Here is a 21,018-nt window from a genome sequence, read left to right as displayed (position 1 = left end):
GTACTCCTTGCATGGTGTGAATCCATGGATGACCCAATAACATGTTATATCCCAGTTCTCTATCCAAAACTTGAAAAGCGACTTCTATTGTTATGGGTCCTATTTGCACATGTAGTGTTACTGTACCTTTTGAGGGACGTTCTTCATCATCATATGCTTTAATATTTATTCTCTTTGATGAATAAATATGAAGCTCAGAATATCCCAATGCCTTAACCAGCTTTAAATTACAAATGTTAACACTGGCTCCTCCGTCTGTGAGTACTCTTTTGATTCTTCTCATATGTATGTAAGCTTCTAGGTGTAGCGGGTCATCATGGAGCAGTCTGTCACTAGGAATGTCCTATTCTATGAATGCAATGCGAGTGCCTTGTGCCAAATTACCTATCATGGATTGGAAGGAATTTTCGTCTATATCTGTGTCCACTACTGAATCTTGAAGTGCTTTGTCCAAAATAGCTTTATGTGTGGGTGAAATTCGTAGTAATTCAAATAGTGATATTTGTGCCGGGGTTTTCTTAAGTTGGTCAATAATATTGTAAGTCCCTACTATTGGTGGGTGATTTGGTGGTACTCCTTGTAAAGTTACCTTTTATCTACGAGTAACTACTACACAGTCTCTGTCTCTGGGAGTTATTGTGATTGTAGCCACTGTATCATCTCTTTTGTAGGTATTGTTGGTGTAGACACTCAAAATTGTCATGTCTAATTAAATAAATATTTTATTTATTTAATTATCTAAGCCTAATTCTTCTATTAATTAAATAAATCCTTATTTATTTAATTAATTCATTTATCCTCTTCTAGCCTTATTTCTCATTTAAATAAATACATTTATTTATTTAAATTATTCTTTTCCTAAATTAAATAAATATTTTATTTATTTAATTATCCCACTTCTTCTATTAATTAAATAAATCTTTATTTATTTAATTAATTCATTAGCTTTTTCTACCTATGACACATGTCATTCATCTCTTAATTCCTACACTACCTACCTCTTTCATTATTTTATTATTTCTTTCACCTACCCTCTAATCCTAGCTGACCTCTCTTTTTTACACCTCTCAATCTTATCCCTCCATTTCATATTGTGTCTTCTATTTAAGGAGATGCCTCCTTCATTATCAAACCCTAATCACTCATCCTAATGACTAATCTTGAAGATTTGACTACATTACGATCCTACTTGCAACCACATTCCATTCTTTGTTGAGCTCTTGTGCATATAAAAATCTGAGAGCAAATATATCAAGCAAGATCAATGGAGATAGGAATAATGGAGATCAAAACCCTATTGGACATGTGATGGTATAATCTTTGTGATTTTATGTGATTTGCATTCTCTTAGGTAATCTTCATATGTTATGGTGGATCTTTGTTGATTGTTAGGCTAGGGTTTTGTGGCTGGATTCATTTAGCCTTTCAATATTGTTATTATTATTGTCCATTTTCACCATACACAGTTGGTATCATATGTTGTGCTATCAAGGTTTATGCTAAATCCCTCCTCATAGTTTTCATGTGTATGTTTGATATCCATGATTTGTTCTATAAGTTCATCTTCAAACCATCCTGAATGAAATGGTTTGTCATGCCCCCAGTCTCTGACAACATGCAAATTTACTTGTCATCTGTTTGAGTATCTAGATACCGCTCATTTTGATCAAGTGTTTCTTGTGAATCATTGTTTACTACATCTCCTGAGCTGATGGCATTAATAGTGTAGTCATATGAGACCTTTGTGTAATTAGTTGTATTATCGTGAGTACCTGATGTAGTAGCCTTCCCTTTGTCATGCTTAACAAATGGATCCTTAAAAATTGTGTGATTTGTGTTTGCTAAAGTTTTTCCCTATCGATCGTGATGTCGCCTTGGTCTATCATATCTTGGACCAAGTTTTTCAACTTATAGAAACTCGTCGTTTTGTGACCTTTAGTATGATGATAATCACAAAAATCATTATCATTCCACCATGTTTTGCGTAGTGCTTATGTTTGTTGAAGCAGTGATATTCTCTGTATGTGGATTTCATGATTGACTCATGCCTAGAGATAAAACTGGTTGAGTTCTATTTATTGTTCGAGCATGTGCAACACCATCATTGGTCACATTTTTGGTTTTCAACCAAAATTTGGATTTATCATTGTTGTTGTTGTTGCCATACTTAATAAGACCTTGTTCCACTAGTCCTTTCTCGCATTTTAGAGATTTTTTAGTGATTTGTTTAAATGTGGTCAAACATTGCATTTGTATTGGGTACTTGATCTTAGGGATTAAGTTTTATGTGAACATATCCACTTGCTCTATTTCTAGAATAATATTCTTTCATGTCCTATAGAGAGCTCTCCATCGTTGTATGAAGGATGCAAATGTTTCATTCTCATATTGTTTTGCAGCACACAAGTCCATTAAAGTGACAGGGGTTTCAATGTTATGTGAAAAATTTGCAATAAAGTGTTCAGCTAATCCTCCCCATGGTGTGATAGTTGGTGGCAAATGTGAATACCACTCTAAGGCTGAGCCTCCCATTCTTTTAGGAAACAGTCTCATTAAGTAAGTGTCCTCTGTTGCAACGTCTATGTATGCCATAAAAAACTCTTTGAGGTGGTCTCTAGGATCGCCTTTCCCTCGGTATCTATCAAATTTCAGCATTTCAAAATGTGGTGGGAAAGGCGGCATGTACAATGTGTGATCAAAAGGATAAGGATGTAAGTCCTGTAGTGTGTAGCTCTTTTTATCGTTACCAGTTTACATAGTGGTTACCTGTTGTTGCAAATTATGTAACTATTGTGTCAGAATATCCGTTTGAGTCAAAGGTACACATTGTGTCTATGTGTGTCCCACAAAAGGATTCATGGTTGCATAACTTGGAAGTTGTTGGAAGGTACCATGATTGTAATTTTTCATGTTGTACGTTCCAGTAGGTATTGTGCAATAGTTGATATGTGAATCCATGTTAGGCTGAGTTGTAGTGGTTGTATTTGAAAGACCTAGATTTGCATTTTGGTGACTATATGTCAATCCTATAGAATAGGAAACTGGAGGTTGGGTCACACTCATTGTATGAGGAATCTGTGTTGAAATAGGTGCTAAGATGCTTGATATTATAGGTATGCTTTGTGTTGGTAAGCTAACATTTATCATTGAAGATGATGCACTTGATTGAGAGTTTGCATTTGTACTAATATTTGTTTGCGTAGGTGCATTCTGAGGAAAACTGGAGGTTGTTGCTTGTATTTGTGTTATATGTGGTATTTGACTGTTATCTTGACCTAAAGTCTTTCTTGGTGGTAAGATCTTTGTGACATCAAAATCCTCAGGTAATTTTTCCCCGTTTTGTAATAACAACGAGAGATACTTGTCCCTATCACTATGTATAAGTGCATCTAAGATCATAAGGACATGTGGATCTTGTTGAGCTGACTTATTTTCTTCTCATGTTAAATGTTGTTGTAGTTCATGTAGTGTACACATTGACTGAGTAAATGATTGTTGATTAGTAGATATGTCCATATTCCAAGTTGGATTTACTAACAAGTCATTGTTTGGGTCCATCATACCTTTTGCCTTTTGTGACCTTGTGACAGGCATTTAAGACTTCTATATGACGGTGGTTTTAGAACTTTATGCAAGATGGCCACTAATGCTAGACTCTACACATAGGTATGAAGTATGCAAAACTATACTAGACTCTCTATTGTGGATTTTGACATGAGACTTGTTGAGTATTTTAGGATTTATGGAGTGCGAGTTTTTCCATGTCTTCTCTTAGATGTTTTGTAAGAATTTCTCAATCAATCCTACGGGAAATTTTATACTCGATATTTATCTCGTATTCGACTCCTATATACTATGGTGCGTTTCTCCTTGAGTCCCAAGCTAAGTTAGCTAGACCTTCAATAATTCCTCACTGACCACCATTTGGCACTAGATTAGGTTGCTCAAATGGGAGAAAACCATCACCTGGGAGACCCATTAAGATGCATGCTATGACTTTATAGGATGATTATGAAAATGACGATGGAATAAGACAAACGTATATGAGGTCTAGACAAGGACATTTATGAGGATGATAATGAGGACTTTGCAAGGACTTAGGATGATAGTAAGGAGGTAAATGATGACTATGCAAGGACTTAGGATGTAAATCAGGACTATGCAAGGACTTCCTATAGTCACAAGTGTATAAAATTTTGAGTTTTGACGTTTAAAAAATGGACTTTGTTTTCAGTAATTCCATGTGTAGGACAAGTTTTGTGGTTTTTTCAAGTTTGAGAGCAATTGTTTGGAGGTAAATATAGCTGACTGAACTGGTTTTTCAAACAATCTTAGAGAATTTAGAGATACGCAAGATAGGGCCTGAAATAGCCCAAATGACTGACTCAATATTGGTCTGATACAACGATACATAAAAAGACATACAAGACAATCTTAGGTTGTAAATTGGAAACCATTCAAATGAGGCCCTTTCAATAAAATACTAAAACAAAATGAATGGATAGAGAGTCTTGCAGCATTGTCTCCACTCCACGACACACACTTCTCTGGCATGCCAGTCTCTCTTACCCCGAAGATCCAAAGATCTTATAACCAAGGGATTCATGTATCATAATGAAAGGTAAATGAAGGGTATCTATGGGGTACGATCCACACTCCTAGAATCACTGAATGTAGGGTTTTGAGCTACTAAGTTGGTTCTTATTGTAAAATTTTGAAGGATCCCGATCCAATGACAGATTCTCAGAGCAAGCCACTTAAGATTTTAGTTGAGCTTATCGGTGCAAGGAAGGCCTCCACATACATTGAATTCACTCAACACTCTAGCCGCCTAACCAGTATGTTTATATAGCGGCTCGAAAAACCCGCTCAGGAGTATGCTGGGAGAGATGATATCCCTAATGCATCCCAATTCAAAGTACCTATGTGGGATGATGAAATCCCCAGTCAAAGATACCCCTCACTACATGGAATAAAATAAAATTGAGTGTTATTTTCACCTCCTTCCTTTCTCCCAAGACCCCGAAGGCAGGTGGAAATTTAGTTAATGCAATAGTAGGTCCACCCCAAACACGATAAAAGATTCTTTCCCTTAATTAAATCAAATGTGAGTTAATCTATATGCAACTTGATTCACATTCATTTAAAAGCCCAAATTGAGGTGTTGAATATGCATGTGCATGTCCATTTTAAACACCAAATTGAAATGTGAAGGCATGCATGCCAATTTTAACCAATATTAATTTTAATCCCAAATCGAAGTGTTATACATGCATGTCAATTTTAACCAATATTAATTTTAAGCCCAAATCGAAGTGTTATAAATGCATATCAATTTTAACCAATGTTAATTTTAAGCCCAAATCGAAGTGTTATACATACATGTCAATTTTAACCAATGTTAATTTTAAGCACCAAAAGATGAAGTGTGAGATCATGAGTGCAATTGATCTAATACTAATCCAATCCTTTCAATAAATTTGCCACACGCTGCAAACAGATGATCAATAGTAAAATCAAATCAGCAGAAAACAGAGAATCTAAAATTGATAGAAATGAAAGCGTAATTATTCCTACTTGATTGCGTGATCTTGAATAGGCGATTGCATAATTCTATCAGATCAATTATGTGATCTTGATAGGGCGAATGCATGATCCTAATAGGTCGATTGCATGATGATAACAAGGTGATTGCATGACACACAGGCAGATAACAAAAAAAATAAAAAATTGAAGCTAAATGTGATCAGAAACCTGCAAAATAGATTGTGAGGCCCTAGCTAGATCTCTCATCGTCCATTCAATGTTAATCAAATCATATTTCACCCGATATGAGAGAACTAATCTATTATATCTATCGATGGGTGGGTGATCTTCCCAATCTTGTATTTTCTTTTCTGCTTTGAGAATTCTCTGATAGCTTCTGGCCTACCTTCTTTGTTCCTTTGTCCTTATGACACATGAAATCCTAAATTGTACCTTATGTGCCATAAACTGTTAAATAAAAAACATACAATAAAAATAATTTATTTCCAGATTTGCTCAATTTATGCAGAATTAAACAGATTAGAGAACAGAAAAAATATAAGAATAAAAATAACAATACAACAATTATCCTAGCAAATGCGTAATAATAATGGGGCAATTGCGTGATGGGGTTCACACGAATGCGTAACCCTGTCTGGTCGATTTTGTAGCCATGTCTATGTGATTGCATGATGATGCAACCGTGAATGCGTGATGATGCAACTGTGAATGCATGACGAAGAGGTCTATCTTGAAATACGTGCAAAAATTTGCAAAAAAAAGAAAAAATCCGTACGATCTGCAAAAATAACACAGAAAACAAAGAAGGTTAATTAGCTGTTGATTCACGTCGGGTTCACCAAAATGTTGCATTGCAAAATTTATCTTTAAAATATCAATTAGAATTCAAAGGGAAATCATGAATCCCTATCCTAATCAAAGAATTCAAACAAACAGACAATGTAATAACACAATTAAATCAAAATAGGAATTATTAAGTAATTCAATCAAAACTCCCTATTTCTTGACTGCTTATAGCTTCCATTGCTCTTCTCTTCTTTGTGGTTTGGTGGCTCTAAGATATTGCGCTAGCAACTAGCAAATGACACAAAGATTCAATGTTCGTGATTCAGAGTAATTGTCCAAGATTGAGGAGGATTGAAAATGGAGATTGAATGCTCAATTTATAGATCTTTGGAGAGAATTGATTGAAAAGTGGAACTCAAGTGAGCTCAAATGAAAATTGATAGTTAAACTGCTGATTTAGAGGTGAAATATAATAGATTGAATAGATTAATTGAGTCAACCGAGTGAGAAAAAGCTAACTGAAGGAGGAAAAAGAATGATAGGAGGAAATAAAGAAGATGACAAAGAAAGATTTATTTAGAAAAAAGCTAACTAGAAGATGGAAATAGAGAATTGGAAAGATAAATGATTTAATTAATTGATTGATTGAATTAATTAGTTTAGCATGTGCTTGCACTTTAACTTAGATTTTCAATTTAATCTTTGCATGAGATTTATTCAAATATTGAATTTATTTTAATTCAATTTAGTATTTGAATATATTTAGAACTTGACTTTGATTTTCAATTTGGTTTTTGAAATCATGCACATGTATTTGAATTTAGAAGAAATAGAAGAATTGGAAGAATCAGTTAATTAAATAATTTAAAGAAACTATTTAATTATTTAGAAATGGAAGAACTAGTTAATTAAATAATTTAAAGAAACTATTTAATTATTTAGAATTAAATCACAATTAATTAAATAATTAATATTTAATTAATATTTAAAAAATGGTTAATGATTAGATGATTAGAGATAAAAATTGAGAATTTTAAATAATTTAAATAATAAAGATTATTTAAATTGGGGAATTAATCATAATTAATTAAATACTAAATATTTAATCAACATTAGAAAATGGTTAAATGACAAAATGATGATAGAATAAGAATTAGTAATAATGAGTAAGATGATGAGGAAATATGAAATTAGAAGAATAAGATTAATTAACTTAATTAAAGAATTAAAGAATTATTTAATCAATTAGTCAAATAATTCGTACATGATCAATGAGAAATTTTTAGGTGCCTATAGTTTCCTGTAGAAATGCATCTTTTAATGGAGTTTCAAATATTAATCCTAGGGACCCCATTGATGGATGTAGTTGGTACACTTGTCAAATTATCCTTTCTCTATTCTAAAGAAGACCATGAATATAGCACCACTTTATGGTGATCTAAAACACTTTTAATTGCATGGGATACATTTCTAAATGCCATGTTGCTAATAACTAAATAGTAATTAGATCATATGAATGTCTAATAAGAACAAAACTTCATGGATACATAAGCTTTAATTACCTCAAGAATTTGTTTGTGATGGTTTTTAGTTCATTGTATTTGCAAACTATTACCAAATTTCTTATTCTTACCCAAAGTGTAATGTAATATTATTTATATAGTTATAGCTAGGGCTCATTCTTTATTATTTAATTTTGTTGTATTTATTTTTTTCGTGTAAGCATCTAGAGTTATAGATGCATTTATTTCTCTATCAATGACCTAACAGTATGTTTCATGTATGTCAATTTGTACAAATTTTAAAATTAAGGCACTCTTTTATAGAGTATTTTGATCTAATAATTGAACTCATTTTGATCTAAAAATATCATTGGAACCATGCCAAGTAACCTACCCCAAGATTTCAGACAAATTGTGTCTTGTTGTCAACGATGCTAATGAGAAAATACAGGCATAGTTTGCAAACTCTAGCCATAGTGTGGTCTGAAAATAAATTTGAATAAATAGATATAAGATAATCTTGTCCTTACTCTTTCATTCCCGTAAACACCAATCATATTTATTATGATATTTATTCTTAATATAAAATTTAATTGAAGAAAATTTTTATTACACGGGCTCTGCCTATCGGAAGTGTCTCATGTTGGAGAATTTCAATGGTAGAAACATATATTTGGGAACCTCATGCCTGAAAACATGAATCAAAATTAATATGAAACCCTAAAATATCAATGTCCACCATCAAAATAGATGGCCATTGTATTTATGGGGATGTTTTTTGATAGATTAAATTTTACATGGCTCATTCTTAGCAAGCCAAATCTTCCACCCCCATTCTCGACCTCACCTTTCAATAACTATCAAAGTCTATAAAATTGAAGGCAGTTACTTAATGCATCTACTGAACAAATAATTAGAATTCAAAGTTGAGTATCCTCATCCATCTCAGAGATACTCCAACAATGCTTGACATCTTGGAGGGAAAATCTATTATGGACTAAGAATTTTCTAGTAAATAAAGGGCTTTGTACCAATTTGTAAATAGATTTTTCTCTTCAGACATGAACTCTAAGAGCCTTACACACATGTTGATTTCTCAGTTATTTTATGACTAAGCTCCAAGGTAATTTTGTATATATTTCCCAAATGCTTGGCCTTTCATCTTGTATACAGTTAAATCATATATTTTGAAGTAATTAATATAAGTAGTTGAGATTCTAGCAATTTCCAATGCTTATTTGTTAGGATTGCAAAAGAATATCTATTCAATATGAACCTTTTAATTTTCGTTATTTATATTTTGCATCTGTCCCTTTTCCCCCTTTGTCAAATAGGTTTAGAGCTTGAATAGATAAGGAGCATTCTTTTTAATCTTGAAGAAGAATTGCATATTTGACACACATCTACAAGACTCCCCATGCTTGATTAATTTGCATAACACAATTATTGTGAAAACTCATTTAAGCTGTCAATAATTACCATTAATGTTTGCAATGCTTGATGATGTTGTTGTCATGAGGATTTGCACCTGAGTACTAAGAATCATGCTTAGCAATCCCATGAAACATGGGAACATCTTCGAGCCTATGGGTTGTTCATGGTGAAGATGAACCTCCAAATTTTGGGTTAGCTCCCCTTTAGATCTCCTAAAAACTAGAGATTTCTAGCTAGAAAAAGGATAGAAAGATGCTTTAAAACTGAATAACTAAACTAAGAGGTGATACACCAACTGATAATGACATGATTTTCTACTTGGACTCACAATTATTTAAATTATGAGGCTAAAAAGTTCACAACTCAGATTGACATGTTTTGCATGAATGTTTCATGTGAAAAGTTTCAATGTTTGATGTTTGTTTGAAAGAAAACGATCTTGTTTTCACAACTCACATTCAAAAAATAAGAAACGCATTCAATGACCTGCACTATAACACGTAGTTTTTGTACCAAACATTTAAGGAATACAATAAAATGAAGGATTTCAAGACAAAATAACAATATTTTTTTATCCAAACTACTCACATACAATGTTGGAACAAAGTCTTTTGAGAAAGAATTGGGCTTCTTTATTAAAAAATAGGAGCAACTTGCATTACTAGTCTACAAAAATGCTTACAAATTGCTTGAAAATTATCATAAGAAATGAGTTATAGAGCATATGACTTGGTGCTACAACAAAGAAAAACTCAAAACTAAAGAAAAAAGAGGAAGAAGTCTGACTTATATTAAGAGAATACTCTATTTTTAAATTTGAATTCTTTGGATCCCTTTGGAATTTTGACTTTATCTATATTTGTTTCCCTTTTATATGTTTGAAAAAGAACATTTCCTTAAAAAATTTCCACTCTGAAGAGCTAAGATCCCATGAAAGGCTATTTTTTGCAATGCAATAAAAAATAGTTAAAAATTTTTGTGACCTCTTTGGGGTGTTTACCAATTGAACACATAAGACCAGTAGCCTTTGAGACCTCCATTGGGCACAAAGACTAGAGAACTCAAAGATCAAGCTTGAAGAAACTGAGGCCTTGCTGCTAGAAACATTCAACAACATTTTAGACTCAAACATGACTAAAAACTACTCAGAAAGAAGAAAGAGATTGCTACTAAAACTTTTGCTCAAGCACTTGGAGGAATACAAATTAGAATAACATGTGATAAACACTTGGAGAAACACTAAAATATGACTAAAACAAGATGTTACAATACCTTATTGAAAAATGAAACCAAACTAATATGTACAAATGTTGAAAGATCACCTCAAAAATAATGCTTGAGATGAATCCCATTGACTGGGATTGGATCCATCTCACCATCCAGCTTAGACAACTGAAAAGAATTGTGTTGTTTGCACTCAGAAATAACCTACGGTCCACTCCAAAAAGTGTCAAATTTAGTATGTTTTTCAATTCTTCTCTTGAATTTATCCCACTTCAAAACAATATCTCCTTGTTTGAATACTCTTGGGGAGGCTCTCTTATCAAATGATCTATTCTTTGATCTTGGTGTGTTTCCATCTTTTTCATAGCATTATTTCTCACCTCTTCTAACTCAACCAACTGAGCCAATCTTGTTATCATAGGTTCTTCAATCATGTTGACCTGGTTGACTAGATCGAGGGTTGGAAGTTCAATAGAGATAGGAAACCTTGCCTCTTTCCCATACACAAGAATGTATGGTGGTAGTCCCATTGACCTCTTTGGAGTAATCCTATTATCTCACAAGGCTGATTTCAGCTTGGTATGCCAAGCTCTTTGGTTTCCTTCCATAGTTCTTTTGATGATTCTGAGAAGGTTCTTGTTGGTGGACTCATCTTGTCCATTGCCTTGAGGATAAAAGTTAGAATAATTATTAAGATAAACACCATTTCTAATAGTCCAATCAAATATTCTAGTTCCCATGAAAGCAAGAGCATTATCTAAAACTATTGACTTAGGAACTCCAAACCTTGTTATTAGATCCTCATAAAAATTTAGAACAACTGTCTCATTTGCCTCTTTAAGTACCACAACCTCGGTCCATTTTATGAACTAATCAGTGGTTGTGAGAACCCATTTGTGGCCAACACTTGAAGGTGGATTTATGACTCCAATGAAGTCCAAACCCCACTTCATGAAGGGTTATTCTACCTGAATGGGTTGCAATGAAGGAGTTGTTAATTTCTCCTTTCCTACAAATATGGCACACTTCTTACATTTCCTCACCCATGAGTGTGCATATTTGAACAAACTGGGCCAATAGTAGCCCCCCTTTCATGATCTTGAGAGTTGTAGCTCTTGGTGAGAAATGTCTACCAACTGACCCTTCATGAAACTCATGTAAAACTATATCAACGTAATTAGCCTCTATGCATCTTAACAAAACACCATGAAAGTATTTTAAAAAAAGAGAATACCATTTAAGAGTACATAGGGAATATATTGCAGCCTGTAATACCTTCTTGTTGCTCTATCCAAACCATGATGACACTCATCAGTTAGCAAGAAATGTGTCATATCTTGTACCCAAATTGTAGAAGAATTAGGTGTATTACATGAAAATTGTATACACCTAAAAATGGTTTGAAGATAGTTAATTAAATATGTAGTTATTTGATTAATTCCCCTTCCCAATTAATTGAATTCGCAAGCAATTTGATTAATTTCCCCATTCATCTACTTATCAATAAATCTAAGGATTTATTCATTAAGTTCAATCCTTAGTCCCCTTTGATTAATTAATCTAAATTGATTAATCCCCCCCATTAAGATCAATTCTTCTAATCCCTAATTAAAATTAACAAACTCAAGTTTATTGAGATTAATTAGCATTTTCCTATTATTTGAATTTTTAAATTCAAATTCCCCACATGGCTCCTAACTTCTAACCACCTAACCTAACCATCCCTTAACCTAACCCATTCCACCTAATCCTAGGTTAACTAACCCTATCCTATCTTGCACATCCTAACTTCCTTATCCTAACCTCCTATGGTGTGGATATTCTCTCCTTAAGACACATGGCACTTTTACCACATGTCTCCTCCCTTAGACACTTGTCACCACAGAGATGACAAGTGTCCCTTCCTCCAACCTCTTCTCCAACTTCCTCAATCTTGGCCCTTGATATCTTCAAATCAAATCTGGACCGTCGATTCCTACCACCTCAGCTTTGGCCTTGGAATTCCTATAAATATCCCCCATTTTGGAGCAATAAGGATCCCTTGCATTCATGTTCTTAGCATCATTACTATAGGCAATTTGTATTTCAATTATCTAGTAATTAGTTTTTGGATTAATCATAGCATGTTAATCTAGTTTCTTAGATCATGTATTTCATATCATTTTCATAATCAATCATGATCAAATAGCTACTCAACTCTTGAGTTGCCACTTTGGAGGTCATTGCTCCGCTGAGAGCCAACCAATCCAACATCTTCAAGGTCCTCAAGAATAGAGTAAAATGGGACATTTCAAGGAAGGCTTAATGGTTTGCAATATTTAATTTAGTTTTCAATTAAGATTTTCATTTATGTTTTATTGTCTCATTATATGTGTATGCATTTCTATTTACCACATTTTTAGCATCACAAAAATTACTCATGTTTAATCAAAATAAATGAATAAACCACCAATATTCAATTCTAATTAAGAAATTCCATAAATGACAATAGAATAGAATCAAATTAACAAAATAATGATAATATAATCAAAACCCCCTTGTTGATTCAAATCATGGCTTTCATTGCTCTTTTGCATTATCGTGGTTGTGTGGCTCTCAGTGTTGCATGTTGGGATTCCTACATAATATTGACACAATAATTTCGAGGATAGCGGTTCTTGAAATTGAAGGATTGAAGTTGAATTTATAGATTTTGGGAGGAGATTGATTGAGAGGTGGAAATAAAGTGAGCTAAAAAGCTGATTGATAGTTGAACTGAATTGATTGAGAGATAAACTCATTTGATTGATGAGTTGAATGAATAGATTGATCAGAAGACTAGATGGATTGGAGAGATATCTAAGTAGATTGAAGAAATAACTAATTTGATTGATATGTTCCAAAAAGCTACTTTGGAGTTAGAAAAGGTGATTGAGGAGTTAACTGGTGAGATGACTGGATTGATTAACTAGTCAGGATTTTAGCATGTGCTATAGGAAATTGATTTGAAATTCAATTTTGATTTTCATTTGAGTTGAATTTAGATTTTCAAAACCATGAAATGAAATGTACATTTATTTGAAATTAGACAAAATTAGAATTTGGGGATTTTGGATTTTTGAATTAGAAAATAATGAATTAGATAATTAAATAATTAAATAATTTAAAGAATCTATTCAATTATTAGAAATTTAATTTAATTAAATAATTAAGATTATTAATTAAAGGTATCAGAAAGGGGATTAATTGATTAGGAATAGAAATTGAATAACTAGTAATGTGGATTTGATGAGACATTTCAATTTAGAAGAATAAAAAATTAGTTTAATTAAATAATTAAAGAATTATTTAACTAATAAAGACAAATAATTGATGTGTTATTGATGAGACATTTTAGGTGTCTACACTTTCCCCTCTTTGAGACATCAAGGCATGTAACATAGGAAATTGGTGATGGTTGTAGTGCCTACTATTGGTTTGATGATGATTGTAATGGATGACTTCATGTGTTGTCATAGATGGCACATGTATACACACACATATGTTCACATTGTCTTAGTCATCTTAGTTAAGACAAACCGGTATTACTCCTAAGTCATTGTATTGCAAAACTAATATTATATGTATAGTAAAGTCCAAACGGTTTTTGAGGGTGTCTAACCGGTATATGTAGACAATCGGTATAGTAGGGAATGGCATGACACTAGCTTGGAGATTCAGTGAAGATCTTCAAAGAAGCAACTAAACGACAATCATTCTATAAGTTGGAAGAGATTAACTCTTAACTGGTATCAGTGTTCCAATTGGTTTCACTGATTGTGATGAGTTATCACTGGTCATTATGAGTTATCCCTAACCAACAGATTTGGTGGCAATCTGTGATGAGTTATGTTAAATTGTCTAGATACACTGCACCTAGGAAATTGTGATATGATTCTTGAGCCGGCATGAAATCTAATGTCTATATAATGACATTATGATGAACTATTTTTATGATGCGAGATAAAAGTGTTAAGTTGTTGTGATTTACTGAAGGCGTAGCAGAGTATGTCGGTGATGCAGTTTTGAGTGAGCAGAAGAGGATATATTCAAGCAAGTTGTGCTACTTCTAGATCACACCATTTGTTGTTTTCTAATCACTACAATAGTCAAATCCCCTAACCGAGTAAGCTCTAACAAGCTTCAATGTACAAATCCTTTAACAAGATGATCCATTAGTTTGGGTTTGAAATCTTGTACCGAGGCTACTCCTAATAGGGTACTACCTTTAAAAATGTATAGCTCCTAACAAGTCTTTGGGATCTTTAACAGGATTCGCTCCTAGCAGAGCACTTTTGTAGACCTTAACCATTCAGTTACCTATAACTGCAAATAGTTAACTTGTGAGTCCCATCTCACCGTGGTTTTTCCCAGTTGGGTTTTCAATGTATAAAAACCTGTGTTATTGTGGATGTTGTAATTGTTGTGGATGCTTTAATATCATTTTGGATTTCATGCATAGTATTAAGTAAACTAGTTAAGTATCTTTACTGGTCTGTGGTTCAAGTGGTATTGTTTTTGTTGTCACTGATTCACCCCCCCCTTTTGTGGTTTATAAGTCTATCAATTGGTATTAGAGCCAAACTTCCTTAAGGCTTAATCGCTTGGAAGGAAACCCTAAAGCCACCATGGGGGCTTTGAGTTATTTAGAGATGGCTAGAGTGCTTGGTGCTACCAAGGAAGAGCTAGAAACCCTAAGGGTCAGATTTAAAGCTTCACAAGTCAAAAGGAGAGAGATGAATGAACAACTATTGGAGACATCTGATAATAGTTCTTCAGATGAAGCTAACATTGATACATTAGCTGAGGGAGTTGAAAAATTGAACGGTGGAAAGCTAAATCTGAGAAGAGAGTTAGAATCCCTAACCATCTACATGAGTCAAGAGCTTGAAGAAAGAAGGGCAGCTGAAGGCCTAATCAAAGAAAGATATCATGAGATTTCTAAGATCAAACAAGAGAATGCAAGTTTGCATGAGCATTGGCATGAAGAAAAAGAAGAGAAGGAGGCTTTGCAGCTAGATCTTGAAATGGCAACATCTCTAAGAGAGACTCTGACAAAACACAATGAAGATCTTACTACAGAACTCACTGAGGCTAATGGAAAGTTGGAAAAGTTCAATAAGAGTTCCTTTTATGCTAGATGAGCAGATCCAATCTCAGAGGATGAAAGGTGACACATCTGGACTAGGTTTTAATACATTTGAAAAAGGAGAATCCTCTGGTACAAAGAGAAACATACACAAAGGTAAAACTTCTCCTAAGGATAACAAGCCTACCGGTAAGAATGCATTTAAACCTGTTTGCTTTGTCTGTCATAAACTTGGACATATTGCAAATGTGTGTAGAAGCAGACCTAATGAGAATACATGCTATAATGCTAGGTATGTATCTAGGAGATTTTAAGGTCATTGTTTTACATGCAACATGTATGGAGATAGATAAGTTGAATGAAGATATGGAGAAAACAATCTAGCACCACACATGAATCCAAGACCTAATGGTGATTGGAGGAGAACCTATGAGAGTCGGGGAAACATGAACTAGCATAAACCCTATGTCAATAGGTTTAGTCCATTTGAAATGGAAAAGGTAACTAATGTGTTTTGCACCATTTGTAACAATTATGGTCATGTGGCTATGAACTGCAGAAGGATAATTGGAAGAGGTAATGCAAGACCTTGGAGATAATCTGGAATGGCTTGCTATCATTGTCACAAACTAGGATGAATGGAAAAGTTCTGTAGAACCAAGAAGAACAAACTCGTTAACCACTCTGAACATCAGAAAGGTAAGGAGAAGGTCAATATTGAGGAAACCAAAGAGGAGATGAACAAAATCTGGAAAAACAAGAGTGAGGACAAACCTGCAGAAGAATATATCCCTTCACCCAATGTGGAGAATACTGGACCGAAGAACTAAGGATTTCAACAGGCCTAAGGGGAGCATAGTGGTAAATCTACTTTTGGACCCCTTAAAGAATGTGTGGTAAGAGAGTTTTCATTTTGAGTTGTTTTGTGAGAATTCTTGATATCTTTTTCTATCGGTTTTTTAAAAGATTGTCAACCAGTTATATACTTGTTAGTATTGGGAAGTTTTGTTAAGCAGTATATTAGGGTTTGTTACCCTATCGGTTGAGCAATTAATGCAATGGGTAAAAGTTTATAAAAGTGACTTTTACTATGCTATTTTTACCCTAATTGCATTCGAAAGAGAGTTCTTGAGCACCTACAGAGTGAAAAGGAGAATTGCTAGCTGATTGTCTAAGAAATTACAATGATGTATGATCATTGTTGAACCTATGGAGTCTATGGAAATAGACAAAATCGTGTCATATAATGATTTGTCTCAAGTTCCTGATGGTGTCATGATAAAAGGTGACTTATGTAGTTACATTAACTATAAAATAGAGGATTTAGGATCATTATCAATTTATTCTCAACTAAAATCCTTCTATGATAAAAGAAGAAAAATCAAACCCGAGTACATTAGGGTTTATGAAAAGGGTTTTCACAATGTGGCATATTTTCTTGAAGATTTTGAAGAAGAACATGTTAGGATAATTCTTAGTCATGTGCATGGTGAAAATATGTATCTTGAAAGGTTGCATACAATCACGAAGGGAGTAATTCATGCAGTGACTGGTTTTTGGCAAATCGGTGAAGTTCCTAAGCTGAGGAAAATTTCAAAAGAGATTGTGGTTATGCTAACTCAGACTACCTCTGACAGTCATGTGTTTTCAGTCAACAACATCAAAGACCCACCAACTAGACTTGCAACTATGGTTATTGGTTACAAGATATTTATTCCAGCAGAATGAACAGTGTACCATCTGTTGTTGTGCATACAGCTTACAAAATTATTGTTGAGAATGCAGATTATGACCTATGTGAGGCTATACAGAGCCAATTGATGTTGAACCTACAATCAATTAAGAAAGAAAACAGTCAAAAGTTCAAATTGGGTCAACTATTGATTGGTCCATTATTTTATTTTCAGAATTTCCTACTGGGAATTGGTGACATTCAATGGTCAAAGGACCTACCGATAACTACTCAAATCAAGAACAACATTAAGGTTGTAAAAAACACATTTTCTGTTGCAATGAATAGATATTTTAATGAGTTACAAAATAAGATGAGCATGAGGGTGACAAGAAGTGTTCAAGTCAAAAAGGAACCAGCATCCAAAGTATATGCTAAGAAGCAGACTGCAACGAAGAAGAGAGGTAGGCAACTTATTCTTCAAGCAAAATCTAAGGATACCAACATTGAAGAGGAACCAAAGAAGATGAAAGCAACTAGTAAGAAAGCCAAACCAGTAGGAGATACTTCACAACAGAGTATTCCTATTAATGCTTTAACTTACAAACCTATGATTCTTTTTGAGAGAATTATAAAAACGTTAGGGAGGAATATGTTTGATAATGTGAAAGAATGTTTTGATTCATTTGATGATGATTAGAAGCAACAAATAGTTCAAGAGGTAATCAACCACTTATGTCAATATAATCGGCCACCTTAGGATATTGAAAAGGATATTTTTTACTCTTTGTATTCTATTCTTGCAAATAAGTAGAAAATGTTTGTTGAACAAGATCGAGAAATGATTGATAGTATTTTGATTCCATATTTTCCTGAATTGTCTAGAGATAAATTACTAGCAATGCTTAATAATTCCAAAGGACAGTTTCATTCTAAGGAAAGAAGATTGAAGTTATTGAGTGGAAATGTTCAATTTGTTGAAGTTGATACTCATCAGATAGCTAGGAATATTCAAAGGATGCAGGAGCAGATGAAGTCTCATAAACTGATCAAATAGAGACTGGAGCTCAATCGGAGTTAGACGATGAAGAAATTATTGCACCCAATATTGTCCATCCTATTAAGCATAAGGATGAAACTACTTCTCTACTGGTTATCTTTGTAGATAATACTGATGAAATCCAGGACACTATTGATGCAACTAGTAATATCATTGCACCAGTTATGGAACTATTATAACAACCTGTCATTACTATTACACAAGAAGCAGCTGAAGCACTGGTAATTCAACCTATTATGGATATTCAACCTCCACCAGAAAAAGAACACCAAGTGGACAATCATCTGCCACCGGTTACAACATAAACATAGGAGAAACAAACAAAGGTAGAAAAAGAGAAAGAGGAACCTAATAAAGAGGTTGAAGTGAAGGAAACTCTATAGAAAAAGGAGGAAGAGAAAGAGAAAACAAAGGAAAAGATACCAGCTGAAAAGGAAAAAGCAATAGTTAAGAAACAAATTGATGATGAGGATGACTCAATAGGCATCAAAGGGCCTATAGATGTAGAAAATATGAGTGCATCTGAACTCATGTAGATTGCAACAATGATGCAATCTAGAGATCAGAAGAAAAGATTAAAAGAGCAGAGGAAGGAAGCAGAAACAATTCAAACTACCGTTGAGATTTTGTCCAGTCTTCTACCGGAGACTGACATTGGAAACTTGTCAACTCCTATTGGAAAGCTTGGCCAGTTGGTTGTTGATGCTTCTAACTAACTAAAGTCCCTTGAAGAAGTTGCTCAGACTTTAGCTAAGAAGAATTACAGAAAGAAGAGAGGAGAGAAAATAATGAAAGATATTGATACAGGAAAGATTGCTTTATCCCTGAATAAAGATCTTTTGAGGATTGCTATTGAAACAGGAGGAAGGATACTAGCCTATACATCTACTGTTTCATTTTTCTATCCTGATTTGATTAAGAGGCAAGAAGAGACAGAACAAGAATTGGAAAGGATATGTACTGCCTACATACCTTTACAGGATTCAGCCTTAGCATTTTGCAAATCAGTTGATGATTTGCAAAATCGGTTAGATGTCTATGATTATGAACAAGGTAAGAGATTCCAATCCTTGAAAGAGATGAAGAACTAGTTAAGACCTAAAGTGGACATCTTACAACAGGCATACAATGATACAAAAGTGGTTTTGGCTACTCCAAAGATGAGCACAGTCGATGCGATGGAAGAATTACCTGCACAAGTTATGACAACCATTGAGATCACTGAACCTTATTGGAAACATGGGAAAATGATTTTTCTCAAATGAAGATCACTTTCCGTGACTTTTTCTTACAAATTGCAGTGAACACTCCTTGAAAAGACACTTATATTTTTGTATGTGTAACTGTTTGATGCAAATTTTGATATAATATATATGTATTTTACTTTTCAATTTGGCATTGTTTTCAAAGGGGGAGTAAAAATATGTATGTTTTGTGAAAATTTTGTATGTATTGTTAAGGGGGAGTAGAAATCTATTTGTACAATTTTTGTAAGCACACTTAGTTGTAAAATTTTCCAAGTGTTGCAATCAATGCCAAAGGGGGAGATTGTTGGCTTGATGATGATTGTAATGGATGACTTCATGTGTTGTCATTGATGGTACATGTATACACACATATGTTCACATTGTCTTAGTCATCGTAGTTAAGACAAACCGGTATTACTCCTAAGTCTTTGTATTGCAAAACAGGTATTATATGTATAGTAAAGTCCAAACAGTTTTTGAGGGTGTCTAACCAGTGTATGTAGATAACTGGTATATTAGGGAATTGCATGACACCAGCTTGGAGATTCGCGGAGATCTTCAAAGAAGAAAATGAAGGACAATCGGTCTATAAGTTGGTCTAGATTAACTCTTAACCGGTATCAATGTTCCAACTGGTTTCACTGATTGTGTGATGAGTTATCACCGGTCATGATGAGTTATCCCTAACTGATAGATTTGGTAGAAATCTATGATGAGTTATGTTAGATTGTTTAGATACACTACACCTAGGAAATTGTGATATGATTCCTGAGCCGACATGAAATCTAATGTCTATATAATGACATTATGATGAACTATTTTTATGATGCGAGATAGAAGTGTTAAGTTTTTGTGATTTACTGAAGGCATAGCAGAGTATGTTGGTGATGCAATTTTGAGTGAGTAGAAGAGGATCTATTCAAGCAAGTTGTGCTACTTCTAGATCACACCACCTATTGTTTTCTAATCACTACAACAATCAAATCCCCTAACTGGTTAAGGTCTAACAAGCTTCAATGTAGAAATCCTTTAAGAAGGTGATCCATTAGTTTGGGTTTGAAATCCTCTACCAAGGTTACTCCTAATAGGGTACAACCTTTAAAAGGGTATAGCTCCTAACAGGGCTTTGGGATCTTTAATAGGTTTCACTCCTAGCAAAGCACTTTTGTAGACCTTAATCAGTCAGTTACCTATTACTGCAAATAGTTAACTTGTGAGTCCCATCTCACCGTGGTTTTTCCCATTTGGTTTTTCCATGTATAAACACTTGTGTTATGATGGATGTTTTTCTTGTTGTGGATTCTTTAATATCATTTTGGATTGCATGCATAGTATTAAGTAAACTGGTTAAGTATCTTTACTGGTCTATGGTTCAAGTGGTATCGTTTTTGCTATCACTGATTCAACCCCCTATCTCAGTTCTTTATAAGTCTATCAAT

Source organism: Cryptomeria japonica, chromosome 6 (assembly GCF_030272615.1).
Source record: "Cryptomeria japonica chromosome 6, Sugi_1.0, whole genome shotgun sequence".
NCBI classification, from domain to species: Eukaryota; Viridiplantae; Streptophyta; class Pinopsida; order Cupressales; family Cupressaceae; genus Cryptomeria; species Cryptomeria japonica.
Note: the sequence above shows the minus strand (reverse complement) of the source record.